General features: G+C 41.1%; 2 long non-coding RNA genes across 9 annotated transcripts in view; one reads left to right on the forward strand and one right to left on the reverse strand.

Moving 5' to 3' along the window:
- The first annotated feature begins 394 nt into the window (after positions 1–394).
- Positions 395–21,226, forward strand: part of LOC130295533 (uncharacterized) — a 58,901-nt gene continuing 38,069 nt past the window's right edge. Inside the window, exons 1-3 of one of the 5 annotated variants that reach the window (XR_008848886.1) lie at positions 395–531; positions 6,640–6,739; positions 14,006–14,119. This is a non-coding gene — a long non-coding RNA (uncharacterized LOC130295533). Of the gene's footprint in view, positions 532–6,639; positions 6,740–7,700; positions 8,072–8,261; positions 8,431–14,005; positions 14,120–21,226 lie in introns of those variants that run through there. The other 4 variants (XR_008848889.1, XR_008848887.1, XR_008848888.1 and 1 more) reach the window with 4 other exon arrangements.
- Positions 1,899–21,226, reverse strand: part of LOC130295532 (uncharacterized) — a 116,113-nt gene continuing 96,785 nt past the window's right edge. The window contains exons 1-5 of one of the 4 annotated variants that reach the window (XR_008848883.1): positions 7,068–7,708; positions 6,062–6,369; positions 5,644–5,777; positions 3,454–3,679; positions 1,899–3,141 (exon numbers count right to left, since the gene is read on the reverse strand). This is a non-coding gene — a long non-coding RNA (uncharacterized LOC130295532). Of the gene's footprint in view, positions 3,142–3,453; positions 3,680–5,643; positions 5,778–6,061; positions 6,370–7,067; positions 7,709–8,331; positions 8,448–21,226 lie in introns of those variants that run through there. The other 3 variants (XR_008848882.1, XR_008848881.1, XR_008848884.1) reach the window with 3 other exon arrangements.

The raw sequence follows: 21,226 nt of genomic DNA on the forward strand, positions 1-21,226 counted from the left end.
TTTAAGAAGCCTCGGATTGGTTTCTATGGCAACTGCACAACTTTTCCTCGGCACAGGTTTTGATAAATGTCCCCCATAGTAAATATGCATATCATATCGTATTTACACAGTGCGTCCTTCAATAAAAAAATAAAATAAAATTATTGCTTTGGGGTGTATTTGTTTTCCAAAAACGAGACAGAAGGCATATGATAGAGATTTTTATATCCATAAAGGGAATCAACATGGTAAAAGAGGGGAGGAGATTTATTAGAAGAAAAACTACCACAAGAGGACATACCGTATATACTCGAGTATAAGCCCCGGACTAGTGACGTTGCCTTGACGACGACGCACAGGGACGTCCCTGCACATGAACGTCCCTAAGCGTCATCGTCAAGGCAACGTCACTAGTCCAGGGCCGGGCCTGGAGCGGAGACGTAGGCCTCCCGGTGAAAATGGACAGCCCGGAACTACTAACCCTCCCCACCGGACGGTCTCTGCAGCATAGATGGCCCGGACCAGCTCACCCTTCCTTCCCACCGAGGGGAGGTGAGTAGAAAACTAAAGGGGGGTCTGGATGATGACGAAGGCCGCAGTGGTCTTCAACCTGCGGACCTCCAAGTGTTTCAAAACTACAACTCCCAGCATGCCCGGACAGCCGATGGCTGTCCGGGCATGCTGGGAGTTGTAGTTTTGCAACATCTGGAGGTCTGCAGGTTGAAAACTACTGAAAGGGATTGACAGGCGGCGAGTTCTCTCGAGTATAAGCCGAACGGGGAGTTTTCAGCACGAAAAATCATGCATGGGATAGGCATAAGGCTATCCTTCATATAAGATAAAGGCATAAGGCTCTTCTTTATTTAAGATAAAGGCATAAGGCTCTTCTTTATGTAAAATAGGGCCAGGAACTATTCATAGTATTCATATATTGGGCAGACTAGATGGATCGAATGGTTCTTATCTTCCGACACATTCTATGTTTCTATGTTGTGCTTGTTAGACTTTTCTTCTTTGGTATAGGAGTTTGGTAAATGTTCCTTGGGTATAGGAGATTACTACTGACCTTGGTTGGTTGGCATATTGTAGTGAGCTGTGCATTATTTTGTTCAGCTTCTAGGTTCTTGGAGAAGACCAGGCACTTACATTTCTAATACCAGACAACACCTTCAACCCTTTCCCACCCTATGATGTATAGTTACGTCACTGGCAAGAATGAGTTAACATGAAATTATTGCAGGATCTAAATTATTTATGCCGGTGGGTTCGGGGGCTGATTGGGACCACTGCTGGGTAATCACAAGGTCCCGATCAGCTGGGAAGATGGACGAAGGGCCCCAACCTGCCTTCATGTTGTCCGATCGGCACTCCAGGAATACAGGCAGCCTCAGCAGTCTGTATATTTGGAGTATCAATAACCCTGATCAATGCTATGCCTATGACACAGCACCGAACTAGAAGGGAGCAGTACTAGAAATTGAAAGATTACATGTAATAGTGACTCATGGGGACTAAAAAAATTGTAAAGAATAAAAAAATGTTACAATAAATGTGAATAAGCCCCTCCCTTAAGAAAAGTTTAAATCATCCCCCTGTTCCCATTTTTCAAATAAAATAATGTAAATAAAAATAAACATGATCATATTTGGTATTGATGTGTGTGGAAATATCCAAACTATTAAAATGTAACATTAATGGAACCGCACGACTAATGGGGAAAACGTTGAAAAAATACAGAAGGCCAGAATTGCAGATTTTTGGTCATGTCATATACCAGAAAAAAACAATTAATAAAAAGCAATCAAAATGGTACTGATAAAAACAACAGATCACAGCGCATAAATTGAGCTCTTATTCAGCCCCATGTACGGAAACAGTGTTATATGGATCAGAAGAGGACAATTTTAAGCATACTCATTTTATTGCAAAAAGTTACGTTTAAAAAAAATGTAAATCAGATTAAACAAAACCTATATAAATTGGGTATCTTTGTAATCGTATGGACCTACAGAAAAGATAACATATCATTTTAACCATAAATGATAAAAAGAAAGCCACAAAATCTTTGCAAAATTGCATTTTCAATTTTGCCATAGATTTTGTGCTACAATGAGTGATGTCATTACAAATTACAATTGGTCCTGCATAAAACAAGCCCTGAGGATTTTAAAAGGCGAGGAGGAAATAAATAAAACGAGAAAAAGCTATTTTTTAGCTGCATCATCAGGGTTAAATGTTTTTTTTTTTCACAGTAAAAAACAATGCGCCTATGTAGATTTTCTGAACATATATAGTATTCCTCTATATATTCAGTAACATATATATATATATATATATATATATACTGTATATATGATAACAATGACTAAAAGCTGATAGTCTTAAAGAGTACCTGTCATCAAACCATATTTTCTAAACTAACTCAGATTATATTCACTAACTATTCCTAACACTCCTCTTGCCCTAAAAAAAAAAATTCCGATCTTTAAAAAGCTGTGTATAATACCTTTCCTGTTGCTCACATTGAGTGAGCTCCTGGCAGGAGAAAGTTGGAGCGTTCCCCAGCAGGGGCGACATTACAGAAGCCTGTGAGAGCTGTGCCTCAACATGCCACTGAGTTTGGACTTCTGCAAGTCCGGGTGGAGTACAAACTGTCTGGGAACAGAACAGAGCCACCTAGTGGCCATCTTTTTTCAATCACATTAAAAACATATAAAGGTTGAGAATTTTAACAGCAAGTAAATAGCAAAGTGTCTTATAATAATATAAGGAACAATATATTAAAAGTTTAGTTTGGGGACAGGTACTCTTTAAATACAGCCCCAAGAAATGTTCTTCAAAGTTCTCTATAGAAAACTTTCTACATATGAAATTTGGAGGGCTCCGAAATATAATTTGAAATGAGAACGACTTGTATTTGAGTTGAAGTCTTGAACGCAGATGAAGTCCTTTATTAAAATAGTACAGTCGTTGACAAGAAAAACTGTCATAGCTCAAGATGCCTCTCTGAGGAGGTGACAAAGGAATTTGCCACTGTTTGATTCAATGCAGCCACGAAAATAATTTGATAGTTGTGTTATTCAGCCCGTCTCCATACAAAGCGAAATGGGATTATTTTCTCAAGATGCCATTGTTGAAACCCATTCACACGAGGACCCGAAGCTGAGGGAAAAAAAAGCTTGGGCATTATATATTTCTTGCATTACATTCACTATATAATTATAGTATATTCTCCTCTCTTTTGGCAGCCACTCATAAACAAATGAATTTGACATGGGAAGAAATAACTCTATTTTTTTTTTCTTCTTCTTCAGCTGTGATTGGCAGCTTACAAATGGGCGCCTGTGCCTCGCCACTATTCAGCGTAGTGTGCCAATTAGCAAAGACAATAATTAAATAAGTGAGCCCCCAGATGTTCATTATCAATGAGCAGATCTGTCAGAGGAAAGTGGGATTGGTGCAAGCTTCACTCACTGGGAAATCGAGTTGTCCGGCTCTGCTTTACTAACAAAAAATGGCACATTTCATCGCCGAGATCTTGTTAAAACTTAAGAGTTGACAGATCTGCTTGAAGTTTCGCTGTTTGGGTTGAGCTCTTGAATGAAAGCTTTAGGTGACACGTGCAGCTTTTCCAAACCATCTTTTCCACGACATCTCCGGACGTCACAGGCTGTTCTGATTCCAAGCAATCTGTAGAGTCCTGAGAAAAAAATGTATAGGATATATATATAAAAAGCAAACAGCGTGACTAAGACATTAGAAATCAAATAAGATGACTAAATTGTAGCTCTTCTTTATGTTGAGATGTTCTTATTATTCAAGCTTTATGTCATTGAAAAACAAATGACAAGGGAAAACAAAAGATGAGCGAAGATGAGGAAAAATCTCAAATTTATGACTATAGGAAAGGGATTATTGAAAAGTATCAGTAATCTCAAAAGGGTATTGAAAACCTGCACAGTATTGTCCACCCCACTGTTCACAGCTATTTATTATTCTTTCTAATTAAAGGACAACTGCAGCGGCATTACACTTATCTAGGGGATAACACGGCATTACACTTATCTAGGGGGTCCGACCGCTGGGACCCCCCCCGATCTCCCTGACGGGGCACCGCCATAAGCGCTCATGGTGAGCGCTAAGGCGCGTAGCGTCGACCTAGAGGTCGACGGTGACGCCCCGTCTCCTCCCCGTCCCCATACAGTTCTATGGGGGATGCGGGGAGGCACGAATGCTGCCTCCCCGCCTCTCCCATAGAGATGTATGGAGGAGGCGTGCCGGCCGCAACGTCATGCTGCGACTGGCACGCCCCCTGCACGGGACAGCAGCGGCCCCGTACAGGAGATCGCCGGGGGCCCCAGCATTCGGACCCCCCGCGATCAAACACTTATCCCCTATCTTGAGGATAGGGGATAAGTGTTTGTACCGCTGCAGATGTCCTTTAAGGGATGGGAACAGAGGAAGGCTGTACAGCGATCCCTCAACTTACAATGGCCTCAACATACAATAGTTTCAACATACAATGATCTTTTCTGGACCATCGTAAGTTGAAACCAGACTCAACATACAATGTACAGATAGTCCAGATCTGTGAAACGTGTCAATGGCTGGAAGAACTGACCAATCAAAATGGGCATTCACTGATAAAACCCCTGTATTACTGAAGCGTATGCACTGACTTGTGTCTAATAGCGCTCCCTACAGTACAGGGAGGTATTACATGTTCTGTACACTTTACCTGTACCAGGGTTAGCTGCTCCTTTGGACACCAGGTGAGGGCGACTCCATTACTTTTTTAGGACACTGTGTGTACTGTACAGGACCCTGAAGAAGCTCCTGTCCTCTACATAGACCAGTGTTTCCCAAGCAGGGTGCCCCCAGCTGTGGCAAAACTACAACTCCCAGCATGCCCGGACCGCCTTTGGCTGTCCGGGCATGCTGGGAGTTGTAGTTTTGCAACAGTTGGAGGCTCCCTGCTTGAGAAACACTGACATAGACAGTGATTTACAGCTCCCAGCAGATATTTCCTACTTTTATATGTAAGGATTTACTTTATCTATATTAGTTATCTACTTATTTTTCTTTAATCCTCACTTTTCCCTATTTTTGGATGACATTTTGGTGCCCTTAGAACCAATTACCAGGTTTCCATAGAGTTCTAGTCTCAACATACAATGGTTTCAACATACAATGGTCGTCCTGGAACCAATTAATATTGTAACTTGAGGGACCACTGTATGCAAGTACTCACATCTACACTTACTTCTCTGGCTAGTCACAGGACAGCACATAGTGCTGGGGAAAGTGCACTGGACTGAACAGGTTAACACTGTACAGGTGATAATGTGCATTATAGATGGCATGCAGAGGGAGAGGAGGGATATTGAGTAGTGTACTATAAGCAGAAAGGATCACAGCAACAGCATCGCAGCAAGGCAGGGGTGGATCACAAAAGCAGCTCTGGTCTAAGCATTAAACTACTGCTGATGATAATGACAAGCTACAGGTAGGAAGAAAAGGGAGTATAGTAAAGAAGGGCTAAAATCACAACAGCAGTCCTGAACTAGGCAGTGAACTAATGATGTTGATGATAAGCTGCTTATAAACAGCTACAGAACTTTATGGATTGTCAGAAATAAGAGGGAAGCCTTACTTTTACCTTACCCTCAGGAGGAGGCAGACTGGCTCTGCTTGCATATACACAGTCCAGGCCTTCTTCTCCGCATACAACTGCCTAAGCCCCACCTCCACTTCCTGTGTTTTGTCTTGGTCCCTCAGCTGCTTGAGATGGAATTCCCCTAACAACAGGCAGTGAACAGCAGTGATTTGGCATTAAAAAGGTCCCCCTTTAAAGGTACCCCCTAGCCACAGGATAGGGGATAACTAGCTGATCGTGGTTTCAAAAATGGTGAACTAATTTTCTATGGAAGCTGCAGAAACAACTGAGTACAGTGTTTAGAAAAAGGTGAAAAAAAGAAGAGACCAGTGGGGGCGCCTTGTGCATTACCCAGGTGTGTTTAGATTCCTATGCAGGAATCAGATAAAAAGGAGATACAAAGACCCATATTAAATAGCCACTTACCTGGAGCAATGATAAAACAGGTGAATCATCCCATAATGCTGGGGTACTGCAATGTGGAGAAAGCTGCTAGCCAAAGGTCACAGGAGCTGGAGATCCAATGAGTAGCATGATGGCGCGTTTTGGGTGCACTCACCCCTTCCTCAGATAAGTAGTGCAGTGTTTGGCTGTTTTAAGGCAGCTCCCATACAGAATAAATGTAGTGGTGGTGTGCATCCCTTCTCTCCTCCAATTGCACTTATAGAAAGATGGCCACCATACATTAAAAGTCCTGACAGAATTATTGCATATGTTCAGCTTTATGGTAAAATCTAGAAAAGAAGATATGAGACATCTGGATAAGAGAGGCAAAAAACGAATACATGAATGGAGACAATAAAAAGTAAAAATGTAATCCTATTAAGAGGAAATAAAAATTACTTCCACAAGAATTACCTGAATTAGTGATGAAACGTATCCATAATGATATGTGAGGCAGATAACCCCATCCAGGTGACAAAGAGAGTCTATTGGCCTTTATTTTTTTTTTTAACAAAAACCCAAAATGGATGATATTACAAACCATGTTTATGAATCAACAGGAACATTCGAATATGGCAACATGCTCAATCCTTCTCATCTCCAATATGTGCAGTTAAAGTAAAGTCAAGATGCCACCATATACAATTGCTTTGCTAATCGGTAAGTCCTGATAAAGTTGACCTGTTCAATCAACATATATATATATATATATATATATATATATATATATATATATATATGGCCAGGTTTAAGAGAACCTGTCATCACTTTTATGCATCACCATAACTCTTTGTTCAGGCAAAATGAAAATAATGACAGGTTTCCATATATTTATCTATCTATCTATCTATCTATCTATATATATATATATATATATATATATATATATATCAGCAAAATAGGCAGCCACCTGGATTGATCTTGACAGGGGCCCTGCTCTGCCCACCACAAAAAAGTTAGACAGCCACAATCTAAACCACTCGCTTACCTGCTCAGCCAGCAGCACCACCATAACCCCTCTCTGATGTGTCACCCCAGTAGTAGTAAAGTAGTTACATAAGGAGGGGTTTGTTACAGTGTTGTCACTCCAGTAGTAGGTGATTACATGAGGAGGGTGCTTGTTACAGTGTGTCACTCCAGTAGTAAGCTAATTACATGAGAAGGGGGCTTGTTACAGAGCGTCACTGCAGTAGTAAGTAGATTACATGAGGAGGGGGTTTGTTACAGTGTTTTCACTCCAGTATTAGGAGATTACATGAGGAGGAGGTTTGTTACAGAGTGTCACCGCAGTAGTAAGGTGATTACATGAGGAGGGGGCTTGTTACAGTGTGTTACCCCAGTACTAAGAATCAATGGGCGAGCCAGTGGGCGGAGTCAGGGTTGGCAAAATTAGCTTTTGCCTAGGGTGGGAAAAATCCTTGCACCAGCCCTGTGGTTAAGAGTCTGAGAGTTAGGGGTTTTGTATTTCGGAGAACTGGTGTGGCATGAACAAAGTCTTGGAGATGGAAGTGAGAGGTTCAGTATTATATTATGTGTTATTTATATATGTTTTGTACCTTTAAGACCGAGGAGCAGTGCAAGCCAATGTGACCCTGTATGCCCAATTGGAACCCACAAATTCTTGCCCATATCCTGTAGTGGGGGGGGGGGGGATTGGGGAGGGGGGATGAGTTGCCCCTGTTGTTCCTGAGTACCAGTGTACTAAAGGTGTGAGGTGCGTGGAGACGCTCTGAGGAAAGGCCAAGATCAAATCTATTATTGATCTGGGCCTTATTAAATCAGACATAGAAACCCCACCAGAAAAACTGCACAAATGAATAGAAGAATTGCACAAATTTTCACAAGACCTCTAAAGGTATTTTGTGGTATCTGGCTCCGAGATATTGGCAGAATTTGTGCAGTGTGGCAGAGAGTATTATCTGCTGTAAGAAGCCACTGCTATTAAGGAATTCCATTGCCCATAAAGGATACTTAGACAGTATCAGGGCCTAGGTAGGTACTTAGGTATGTAGCCAGTCCCAAGGTCTCCAAGCAGAACAAAAGGGGAGATTTATCAAAACTAGTATAGAGGAAGAGTGGTGCAGATGCCCATAGCATAGATGACTTTCATTTTTCACAGGCCTCTTTGAAAATGAAAGAAGCGATCTGATTGGTTGCTATGGGCAACTGCACCACTCTTCCTCTCCACAGGTTTTGATAAATCTCTCCCATTGTCCAGAAGATTACACTGCTTCTATCTCTGCGCTACATACCTTTCTGAGGGATAGGATCAAACAGGATGGCCATTGCTCCTAACATGAATTATTGGGCCTTCGGCACTAATGACCCTGTCCTTCCTTGGACCACTTTTGGTGCGTACTGAGCATAACATAAAAGAAACTCATCCCAATTTGGACCTCAGAGTTGTCCTTATGCTTGCTTACTTTTCCTACTGAATTTATCCCATCCATTGAAATGTGCCATTATGTTAAATGGGCACTGTCAAAATCTTAAACTTTTATATGTTGTACATTTTGATAAAACATTAACCTTTCTATATATACTTCATAAAAAAATTTGAATCCTCTTTTTATAGAAATCATGGCTTATAAAAAAAACAAACAAAAAAAAAAACAAAACACTAGGGGTCCCCATACCATCCAGAACATAATCCTATCCTTAATATGTGTCTGTGTGCAGCCACCTCACCCCCCCCTTTTTTTTTGTCTTTGTTTTTGGTTTATGCCAAATGTATCAAAACAGCGCACAGACTTTGATAAATTATGAAAAATCACCTCAGAACTTGCTGTAGGATGTAATTTTTCTAAGGCAAGGCAGATGTAGTATAGATTAGCGTTTTTTTTTACATTTGCGCATTATTTTTGAGCCTTTAAAATAAAAATTTGATAAATCTTGTCCACTGCATAGTCAAGAAAGAAGCACTACATTTCACTGTCACTTTTTGCTAAAGTTGTCTATTTAAAAAAAAATAATAAAATTGCGCAAAAACTTACTGCGCAAACGTTTTGCACCAAATTTCAGCCAATAATATTTCAGGAAGGCGATGATAAATCTCCAAAGTCCAGAAAGTAAGGGTGGGACTAGCACTCCTCTGTACTCACTCCTGACCTGTCTATCAGACTCTGTCTGAGAACAGAGAGGAGGGGGTTACAGAGCAGCCTGCAGAGATTGGATGAAGAGACTCAGCAGAGCACAGCAGACTCAGGGAGGAAGTAAATGCATGGTGAGTGAGGGCGGGCTCAGTGCTTGCCTCGGACACGCCTCTTCCTGAGCAGTTGTGAGGGAGGGAGAAAAAACAGGGTGACCAGACGGGGCGCCTCGTGTGATACCGTTACAATAATGTAAGTGAGGGATGGAGATGTAGCGGCGCCTATAGGACCCCTAGGTAATAGCTGCTCACCTTATGGCAAGTGAAAACTTGCAAATGGGGTTAGAGAGGAAGGCAGGAACTGATGCTGAGCCTCGGGTTGCAGGAGAGGTAGAACCTTTTCCTGGGAAGAAGCCAAAAGTGGAGTAGCAAAATGACCCTTGGATGGTGCAGCTGGTTCCAATGATGATGATAAAAAAAAACTGTAGCCAGAGATGTAGATCATACAAAACACTGGACAGTTCTTAAATGAACATAAAAACAATACAACAACAGGATTACGCGTTTCGGGGGAGTCTCCATCTTCATCAGAACAGATTCACCCAAAACGCGTAATCCTGTTGTTTTATTGTTTTTATGTTCTTAAATAAACTGTCCAGTGTTTTGTACTATCTACATCTCTGGCTACAGGTTTTTTTTTTTTTTTATCATCATCATTGGAACCAGCAGCGCCATCCAAGGGTCATTTTGCTACTCCACTTTTGTCTTCCTGAGCAGTGGATGTCGGAACGAGTCAGCAGCAGAACAGAAGGATTTGGGAGCCTAATACAAAACCTAAACAGATAAAAAATAGACATATAAAGGATCCGCATGACCTAGTGAGTAACATATGGAAGCATTATTTTTTGTGACATGTTATGATCAGTTTAAATGGTATATAGTAGGTGTAGATTTCACAATCCTCCCTATTATGCTTATTCTTGCTTTTCCATAAGAAAGGTAAGTATCCGTACACCACATGCATTACACTGCATAAGGAGGCTTCCTAAAATATTAATGTAATCCATTGCTATATCAATACTCTGTCAGCTCGAATATGTTTAAAACTAAGCTCCTAAAATTGCCCAGTCTAAGCAAAGCTTCCCGTATAGAAATGTATGCAAGGAAGACTTGTCAAGGAATTATGCAGATTTTTTATTTTGTTTTCTAGCGGAACAACAAGGGCATTTAATGTTTTACCAGAAATATTCCTCAGACGCAGAGGGAGAGAAGAATGACTATGTAAATGACTTGTGAAAAAGTTTTCAAGCCGCAGTTTACATAATCATTTCGATTTTCTATTTTTAAGCTAAAGAAATCCTTTATGTCAATGCGAAGCTTACATACCTATTCTAATGATGGAAGCTGCGAAAATGTCACAATCTAGCAGATGTCATACAAAATGCTAATGAACAGAATTAAGTGCTTTTCTTTTTTTTTTCTCCCCATAAGCCTAAATATCAGAATTAGCTCTTCTCCCAATGTTTATCTAGAGGATAGAACAGTGTTTCCCAACTAGGGTGCCTTCAGCTGTTGCAAAACTACAACTCCCAGTATGCCCGGACAGCCGAAGGCTGTCCGGGCATACTGGGAGATGTAGTTTTGCTACAGCTGGAGGCACCCTAGTTGGGAAACACTGGGCTGGAGTCTCCTTTAAAAGAAATAGATGCCCTTTAGAGATGAGCGAACTTACAGTAAATTTGATTCGTCACAAACTTCTCGGCTCGGCAGTTGATGACTTATCCTGCATAAATTAGTTCAGCTTTCAGGTGCTCCAGTGGTCTGGAAAAGGTGGATACAGTCCTAGGAAAGAGTCTCCTAGGACTGTATCCACCTTTTCCAGCCCACCAGAGCACCTGAAAGCTGAAAAAATGTATGCAGGATAAGTCATCAACTGCCGAGCCGAGAAGTTCGTGACAAATCGAATTTACTGTAAGTTCGCTCATCTCTAATGCCCTTCCATAGATAGACTCTGGTTTGGAGGTACATGTACATCCTGAAGTTCATTATGTCTAAATGTTCTTATGGAACCCCTTGCACTGTGATCGCTGGGGTCAGATGAGTTAAAGGGGTACTCCCGTGGAAAACTTTTTTTTAAATCAACTGGTGCCAGAAAGTTAAACAGATTTGTAAATCGCTTCTATTAAAAAATCTTAATCCTTCCAGTACTTTTTAGGGGCTGTATACTAAAGAGAAATCCAAAAAAGAAATGCATTTCCTCTGATGTCATGACCACAGTGCTCTCTGCTGACCTCTGCTGTCCATTTCAGGTACTGTCCAGAGCAGGAGAAAATCCCCATAGCAAACATATGCTGCTCTGGACAGTTCCTAAAATGGACAGCAGAGGTCAGCAGAGAGCACTGTGGTCATGACATTGGAGGAAATGCATTTCTTATTTGGATTTCTCTTTAGTATACAGCCCCTAAAAAGTACTGGAAGGATAAAAAATTTTTAATAGAAGCGATTTACAAATCTGTTCAACTTTCGGGCACCAGTTGATTTAAAAAATAAAGTTTTCCATGGGAGTACCCCTTTAAGGTGGCAGCAGTGTTCTGCTTGCTGATTGTTGCTCTTTTCGTACTTCTGTTTGCCGATTGTCACTTTTCCTCTACAGTGTGCCTCAGGCAGACTGTACAAGATGAGCAACAGTTGGCAAGCAGAAGACCTTCCGCTGCCACCTTAAAGGAGTTCTCCGTGAGGAGCGCATGCTGCAGCCGGCACACGCTCCATTCATTCCTATGTGCCAAAAAGACCCGAGTACAGCTCCTGACATCATAGGCGCTCCCATAGGAATTAACCCCTTAACGACCACGGACGTTATATTTACGTCCATGGCCAGCTCCCGATTTGTGAAGCGCACTCAGAAGCTGAGTGTTCTTCATATCTGCAGGGCCCCGGTTGCTATCAGCAACCAGGACCCGCGGTTAATACCGGACATCGCCGATCGGGCTGATGTCCGGTATTAGCCCTTTAGACGCCGATATCAAAGTTGATCGCAGCATCTAAAACAGGAGAATACATTGCCGGCTAGCTCAGCAGAGCTGTTCAGGACCGCCACGGGGAAGTCGCAGCATCCCGAACAGCTGAGAAGACAGTGGGAGGTGTCTTACCTTCTTCCCGGCTGTCCGATTGGCGTTTAATTGCTCCAAGCCTGAAATCCAGTCTTGAGCAATCAAGCACAGAAAACACTGATCAATGCATTCCTATGGCAATGCATTGAGCAGTGCCTGCAATCAGTATATGCAATGTTACAGCCCCTAGAGGGGGCTATAACACTGCATACATTTTTTTTTTAAAGTTAATAAATAGGACTTAACCCCTTCCCTAATAAAAATCAGAATCACACCCCTTTTTCCATTAAAAAAAAAGTGTGTAAATATAAATAATGAATGGTGTACGCGCAGGAAAATTCCAAAGTCCAAAATAGCGTATTTTTGGTCACTTTTTATACCATAAAAAAATGAATAAAAAGTCAGATGAAAACAAAAATGGTATCGATGAAAACTTCAGATCACATCGCAAAAAATGAGCCATCATACGCCCTGTTCGTGGAAAAATCAAAAAGTTATAGGGGTCAAAATATGACAATTTTAAACTTATAAATTTTCGTGCATGTAGCTATGACAAAATCAAATCTATATAAGTAGGATATCATTTTAATTTTACAGACCTACAGAATAAAGATAAGGTGTCATTTTTACCAAAAAAAAAAGAACTGCGTAGAAACAGAAGCACCCAAAAGTTACAAAATGGCATTTTTTCTTCAATGTTGTCACACAATGATTCCCCCCCCCCGTTTTGCCATAGAATTTTGGGTAAAATGACTGATGTCATTACAAAGTAGAATAAAAAAAAAAAACATCATATGGATTTTTAGGTGCAAAATTGAAAGGGTTATGGTTTTTACCATGTAAGGAGGAAAGAACGATACTACAAAAACTGAAAAACACTTGGTCCTTAAGGGGTTAATGGAGTGTGTGGCATCTTCACTGAGAGCGCCAGGGTGGGGGGGGGGGGGGAGGAGTGGGAGTGGTTGTACTCCTTTAACTCATCGGACCCCAGTGATAGCACTGCAGTCAAAGTCTGCTCAGGCAGACTGTACTAACAGGGTGCAATATCACTGATCAGTACTATGCTATGGCACAGCACTGAACATTGAGCGCATTTGAATGATTGCTTATATAATAGTCCCCTATGGGAATTTGAAAAGTGAAAAAAAAAAAAAAGAAAAACGGTTCTCACAGCTGACTACAGATGGGCATTTCTTCCTTTTAAAGAAGACTCTGGCTTGGCTTAACCCCCAGAGGACAAACAACATACATATACGTCCTGCACCATTCAAAGACGGTGGGTGATGGCTGCTATCAGCAGCTGGGACTCACCGCTTATGATGGACATTAAATTAAAGGTGCAAAGGTGTTTCCAGTAATTTTTTTTGTTTCTAGTTTCTAACTAGAAGTGATTAAAACAAAAATGGTAAGAATAAATACCATAGATTATGACTGAAAAAATTTGCCCATATACAGAACTGTACATAAAAAATAAAAAAAGTTATAAGGGTCAAAATAGGGCAATTTTAAGCATAGGTATTTTATAAAAAAAAAAAAATAAATTAACCAGGCAGAAGCATCAGGGGACTGGAATGAGCTGAATAGGATTTGTGAGGGACTGGGGGGATTATACATTTTCTTTAACATTTTTCTATCAGTATATAGAATTTTGTTAAAAAGCCGGAATATCCCTTTTAATTTAATTTAAAAGTTACATTTAAAAATAAACAACAGCTGTCTTTCTTCCAGGAGGAGCGCTAATTTGCAAGTTTATTTCAGGAGTGGAGCTGTGGCCGGTAACCTAGGCAATGAGCAAACAATAATTGGAGGAAAAAAATGCCAATGGAAAAAGATCCAACTCGGGTAAATAAATGTATTTGCAAAAGTAGTTATTTTTAGAAGCTCTATACAGATAAATATGATCTATCAGTTGGAAACCTCCCTTTTATGTTGGGCAGAATACACCTTACCTGTCATAAAAGAGTAAGGGTATGTTCAAATGGACATTCCACAGGCTGCAGGTGCTGGCACAACAAGGTTGGAAATGCACCGTCTCCATAGATGGCATTGCATTTCCAAGTCTGGAATCAGAATTTTTGCGGTAGATGTTTCCACTGTGTGCACGGTGCAGCAGTATCCCGTTGAAGACAATGAGAGTCTACTGCATCGAAATTTCCTAGCTGATTTTTTCCACTGAATTCTGCTTGTAAATTTCACCGTGTGAATGGGGTGTTATACATTATCCTGATCAAAATGACATTTCTCCACATAATAAGCACTAAACAGAGCAAAGGGTATGATGGTGTAAGAGGCTAAAGGGGTATTCACATCTCCATCATATGGCTTATCTTCAGGGTAGGCATAAACTTCTGAGAGATGTAGTCCCCACCTCCTGGTCCCATCCAGCATGCTTGTGGCAGCCCAAAGTGGTCGGTAAGCAAAAAACATCATAATGAGCTGTTTGGTATGGTTCACGTAGATGCCAAAGGTAATGGGAGTTGCCTAAACATGGTAGCACTGCGACCTGTGGATATGCCATTAAAGGGGTACTGGGGTGGAAATTATTTTTTTTTTTAAATCAACTGGTGCCAGAAAGTTAAACAGATTTGTAAATTACTTCTATTAAAAAATCTTTACCCTTCCAGTACTTTTTAGTAGCTGTATGCTACAGATGAAATTCTTTTCTTTTTGAATTTCTTTTCTGTCTGTCCACAGTGCTCTATGCTGACACCTCTGTCCATGTCAGGAACTGTCCAGAGCAGCATAGGTTTGCAATGGGGATTTTTTCCTGCTCTGGACAGTTCCTGATATGGGCATCAGGTGTCATCAGAGAGCAATGTGGACAAGACAAAAAAGAAATTCAAAAAGAAAAGAATATCCTCTGTAGCACACAGCTGCTAAAAGGTACTGGAAGGGCAAAGATTTTTTCATAGAAGTCATTTACAAATCTGTTTAACTTTCTGGCACCAGCTGATAAAAAAAAAAAAATGTTTTCCACTGGAGTACTCCTTTAACGTTGGATATAGGAATACTTTGACCTGTTGTCCCTGTAACAGTAAATCACAAATTAGACAAGGTGTCATGTGACACAGGAAAACTGCTACAAAACAATCATTCCCTATAAAAGAAAATCTAAATTTTTTCCTAGTCTCTGGTGATCATTTACTATCCAAGAAACGGAAAAAAAATAACAAACCATGGGTAGGGTATTTATCAATTTCAGTCTGTTTTTTTTTTATCAGCTCATGAGATATTTTTACTGTTTTCCTATAATTTATCTAGCTATATATTTATGTATTTTCCACTAATGGATCTTATAGGACGGTTGTCTCCAAATGATGGAACTCCAGATGTTGCAAAACTATAGCTGGAGGTTCACAATTTGGAGATCACTGTTGTACTTAGGTCAAGCACCTGGACATTGTCTGTTTATCTGTAGTGTGCTTATGGTTGTCCTGTACAGTCTGCTACTGTTAATATTGTCTACTTGCACTTTTAAATCACACCATGTGCTAGAAAATAGCAAAGGAGTTAAAGAGGTTGTCCAACATAATGTGACTTTTGTAATTAAGAGTCATACAGTAAGGGACATGCTTACCAAGGATCTATGCTTGTGTTGGTGGTAAATGGCCGTTTCCTGTGTCCCCCTTCATGCTGCTTGGTTGTTTTTGGGAACTGGCTTCTTCCTGTTTCTGTGGCCCCACTCAGACTACAATCCCCAGGATCCTTTGTTTCAAGGTAGGAGGTGACTTATTTCTCTCCCACACATCGGTCGCCCCACCCATTGCAGCACAGCACAACCTGTGTGATGATGAATGCACGCACATCTGTGCCATTACTGTCATCAGGGGGTTGGCTTTACACACAACAGGCAAAGCAGCCAAGCCTTCTTTCAGCACCTGACTTGTGATGTATTATCTTGGACCGCACAGCAAGCTGGGAAAGGTACGAGACAACACTTATTTTGTAGGCTGCAAAAATTTACTTCCAGGGAAAAGAAAAACAAATTAATTCATACTAGCCACCAAACATAGGTGAAGTATTTTAGTAACTAGACTAACTGTGCTGCCTTTCACATTTATAGACCCAAAAATCCCAGAATACCCCTTTAACTTGTTCCACAAACACACATATACACTTTAGTGCTCTATGCCCCCACCTCTGAGGAACAGTATTTGCTTGACATCTTAGAACTTTCTGGTAAAATCAGGGACTTAGTATAATTATTTGCCTTTAAAGGGGTACTTCGGTGCTTAAACATCTTATACCCTATCCAAAGGATAGGGGATAAGATGCCTGATCGCGGGAGTCCCGCAGCTGGGGACCCCTGGAATCATGTACGCGGCACCACGTTTGTAATCAGACCCGGAGTGTGTTCGCTCCGGGTCTGATTATCGTCGACCGCAGGGCGGCGTGTGACGTCACGCCTCCGCCCCCTTGTGACGTCACGCTCCGCCCCTCAATGCAAGCCTACGGGAGGGGGCATGATAGCTATCATGCCCCCTCCCGTAGGCTTGCATTGAGGGGCGGAGGCGTCACGCGCCGCCGGCCCTGCGGTTGCCGGTAATCAGCACTGATTACAAACGGGGTGCCGCGTGCATGATCCCGGGTCCCCAGCGGCGGGACTCCCGCGATCAGGCATCTTATGCCCTATCCTTTGGATAGGGGATAAGATGTTTAAGCACCGGAGTACCCCTTTAAAAACTCTTGGCTTTTCCCTGACCTCAGGTTTGAGTTTAAAGGGGTCGAGTTATGTTCTCAAGTTCTTGAGTCTAGAGTTTGGATTCACAAGTCTTAGGGCTCACAAGTTTGAGTTCATATTCAGACTGAAGCTAGTTGCCAAGGCCTACCAGGGTTGTGTGGAACCAAGACTGGCTACCATGTGGACTTACCAAAGATACCCTGCATACCAGTTTTTCCCTGGCCGGAGGGACATCATTCTTTTTAACCACTATCTTCTATGGTGGGCAATCTTCTTTCAGTCTAAGGGGATAACAATTTGAAGGGCCATTTAGCTGTTTGTATCTTTTATGGACCACTGGTCAAATGTAGACCACAGCTGGGAGTCAATCAGTGGGATCCTTCTATCCTTCTTGCTACCAACAACTACTTGCCACCATAGGTAACCTCTGTTGGAAAATTCTCCACTCTGGGGATGAATTTTGTTCTCCACAACACTTGTGCGACTCAGATCACCACATACTAACTAAACATACCAAAATGGCACTTTTTATTAAGCATTAGTTTGGATTATTAAATGGGCCCTCTCATTAAAACTCATTTTTGCTATTGCACTCCTTATGGTAAATGAAAAATATTTCTGATATACTTTGTTTAAAAAAAAATGAAGTTTTCTATGTTTTATTTGTGCTTAAAAAAGCTCAAGAGCACATTTCCCCCCAACTCATACACAGACTTTGGACCAAAGTCCGGACACAGGAAGTGCAGCCTGGAGCTATGATTGGATGAGGCTGGACACACCCCCTCAGCAATCCAGGCTGCACTTCCTGTGTTCGGAATTTGGTCCAAAGTCTGTGTATGAGTTGGGGGAAAATGTGCTCTTGAGCTTTTTTAAGCACAAATAAAACAGAAAACTTAATTTTTTTTAAACAAAGTATATTAGAAATATTTTTCATTTACCATAAGGAGTGCAATAGCAAAAATTAGTTTTAATGAGAGTGACCCTTTAAAGTCTATAGGCAAGTAGTGAACCTGCCATAAGAGAGTACAAGTTGCAGTCCATCAACAGCCATCAGAAGTAATATTCTCAATGTGCCTTTCCTAGCAGGTGCACGTAATCTGTAGGGCTGCAACTAATGATTAGTTCTAAAAATCGATTAGTTAGCTGATTATTGGTGCAATTAATCTATTAATCTGATAAAAACCCAAAATGGGAATAGGGGAGCAGCGAATGGTTAACAGGAGGACGGGAGGAAGTAGGGACATTGTGAAGAGTAAACGGGGAAAACAGAGGTGACAGAAACTGAAGGGCTAACAGGAAGAAAAGAGAGGGGACAGCTCCTAAAGGGTTAACCCATGAGCCTCACTGCAGGGGAGAAGGAGCAGTTCACAGACCTTAGTGATGCCCATCCTCCCTGCACCAGCAAGATCTGGAAGCTTCTGGCTGGACAGGGGAACTCCACTAGGCCATGACCCATAACAACAGACACCACTCCCCCTAATGACCGATTAATCGATAATTGAAATAGCTGGCAACGGTATCCATTATCGATTTTAATTGATAATATCGACTAATCCTTGCAGCTCTTCTAATCTGTACAACTTCTTAAATATTAATTTATACCAAAACTGACCATAAGCCAGATAAGCGCCGACTGGATCTGTAGATTTCAGTGGGACCACCTGACCATTTAATGTGTATAAAGTCCTCTGGACTCTCCCCTCGATAGCAAAGGATAGAATGATCCACCATGTTGGATTTCAACTGATTCATTTGTTCTAGGGAGGTAAGTCCCAACCAGAAGTGTTTATCTCCTTTGAGAACACATGAATGCTAAGCCAAGTCAACCATGCACATGTATGCGCTGATCACGAGAGCTAGCTTTGTCTTATGTGTATGGCCATTCTAAGAGCACATGTATGGGTCGATCACGAGAGCTAGCTATGTCCTATGTGTATTGCCATCCTAAGAGCACATGTATGTGCCGATCCCGAGAGTTAGCTATGTCTTATGTGTATGGCCATCCTAAGAGCACATGTATGTGCCGATCCCGAGAGCTAGCTATGTCTTATGTGTATGGCCATCCTAAGAGCACATGTATGTGCCGATCCCGAGAGCTAGCTATGCCTTATGTGTATGGCCATCCTAAGAGCACATGTATGTGCCGATCCCGAGAGCTAGCTATGTCTTATGTGTATGGCCATCCTAAGAGCACATGTATGTGCCGATCCCGAGAGCTAGCTATGTCTTATCTGTATGGCCATCCTAAGATGATAACCACACCATATGGTTGATCTACAGTCTAGCCCATAAGCATTGGAGGCCTGCAAGCTGAGGTTTCGATCTCTCATTTCCAGCTTGTGTTGTGTAGATGGAGCATTGCCACTGATTGTCACTGATCGCCATTAACATTCTGGGACTTTGGCATCTGCTTAGATTGCCGGAAAATAATCCAGGCTGCAATTAAGTAGTCAACATTTGTTGGGATCTTTGTGCTTAAGTCGGTAATTATGAGTTTTATGGATTTATGGCTGAATGTTGTTGTGCATGACTTTTCCTAAACAATTTAAATACATCTCTTGATCGACTTAATTGTAAACACAACCATAGAGAGATGTTCACCATGGAGCGGAGACCTTTATCATTACTTGAGTCATTCCTATAGTGTTAATTAAGACATTTGCAGTGTTAGAAACTTTATTTTGAGTTAATTAGTTAATACGGCTGAACCTCCACTAATCAGGAATGAATCATAACATAACAAATTACATTTCATGGGGACTATTAAATATAGTGTGACTCAATGATACTCTTTGTTTAAGGAATTAGGATTTTCTGTTACTGTAATTATGTTAATTAATCAATACAGTAGACGTTACCATATTCTGTGCTAATGAATACTTTACAAGTTACTGTAGCAAAAAAGAAACTATTTTTCTTTTGAAACTATCATAATTTGGGGTGTGATAATACTAGATACTGTAAAGATTAAACAAACGAAACACTTGTACTGTATATGCGGCTAAATTGGTTTAGTTTTCAAATGAAATTCGTGAACCAATTACCTTTACTGTCTGTAATTGGGTTAGATGGTGCAGAAGCCGGGACTCTGATGTATGGCCATGATGCAGTTAAAACAGTGCACACGTGTGGTATTCAACTGCATTGTTCACTCTACTTAGACTTCAGTCTACAATGTTCCGTAAAATAAAGCCTACTTTTAACTTGTCATGCAGACATCCCAAAAGTTTTGATTGGTCAGGGTCTCAATGTCGCGACCCCCACTGATCTCTATAGCTGGGTGAAGCATGTGTCAGTGCTCTTCACTCCTCAGCTCAGTGCTCATTGCAGGTGACAGATGTCTGTGTGACATGTAAATAGTGTATTTATCCCCTTAAAAACTGAGGTAATTTTGGCCTTAAGGACCAGAGCATTTTTTGCACATCTGACCACTGTCAATTGAAGCATTAATAACTCTGGGATGCTTTTATTTATGAATTTGATTCCGAGATTGTTTTTTCATGACATATTCTACTTTATCATAGTGCAAAATTTTCGGCGATACTTGCATCATTTTTTGGTGAAAAATTAAAAAATTTCATGAAAAATTAGAAAACTCTGCATTTTTCTAACTTTGAAGTTCTCTGCTTGTGAGGAAAATACAATAAAACCAACGACCTCCAAAGCAGTGGACAGTAAGGCGCTGAGGGACCAGGTGATAGGTAGAGCAATCAGTTTATTCCCAACATGCAATGCGTTTCGCGCAGGTGCGCTTCATCAGGCATCTGCGTGAAACGCATTGCATGTTGGCAATAAACTGATTGTTCTCCCTATCACCTGGTCCCTCAGCACCTTATTGTCCACTGCTTTGGAGGTCGTTGGTTTTATTGCATTTTATTGTGGAGTGGCAGCAGAGGGATCCATATACACGCCTTTCTCCAAGTTGTGCTGGCCTTTGCACAACTCACATTGGTAAGCATTTTTTTTTACCATTAGCGTTTCCTTTATTATCATTTATCTGCACCATGGAGAGCTCCTCTTTGTCGTTTTTGTGAGGAAAATAGACATACCGAATAAATTGAATATTGATTCACATATACAATATGTCTACTTCATGGTTGCATCATAATGTTGACATGTTTTTACTTTTGGAACACATCAGAGGGCTTCAAAGTTCAGAAGCAATTTTCCAATTTTTCACAAAATTTAAAAAATCTGAATTTTTCTGGGACCAGTTCAGTTTTGAAGTGGATTTGAAGGGCCTTCATATTAGAAATACCCCATAAATG

This window comes from Hyla sarda, chromosome 11, assembly GCF_029499605.1.
Source record: "Hyla sarda isolate aHylSar1 chromosome 11, aHylSar1.hap1, whole genome shotgun sequence".
Lineage (NCBI taxonomy): Eukaryota > Metazoa > Chordata > Amphibia > Anura > Hylidae > Hyla > Hyla sarda.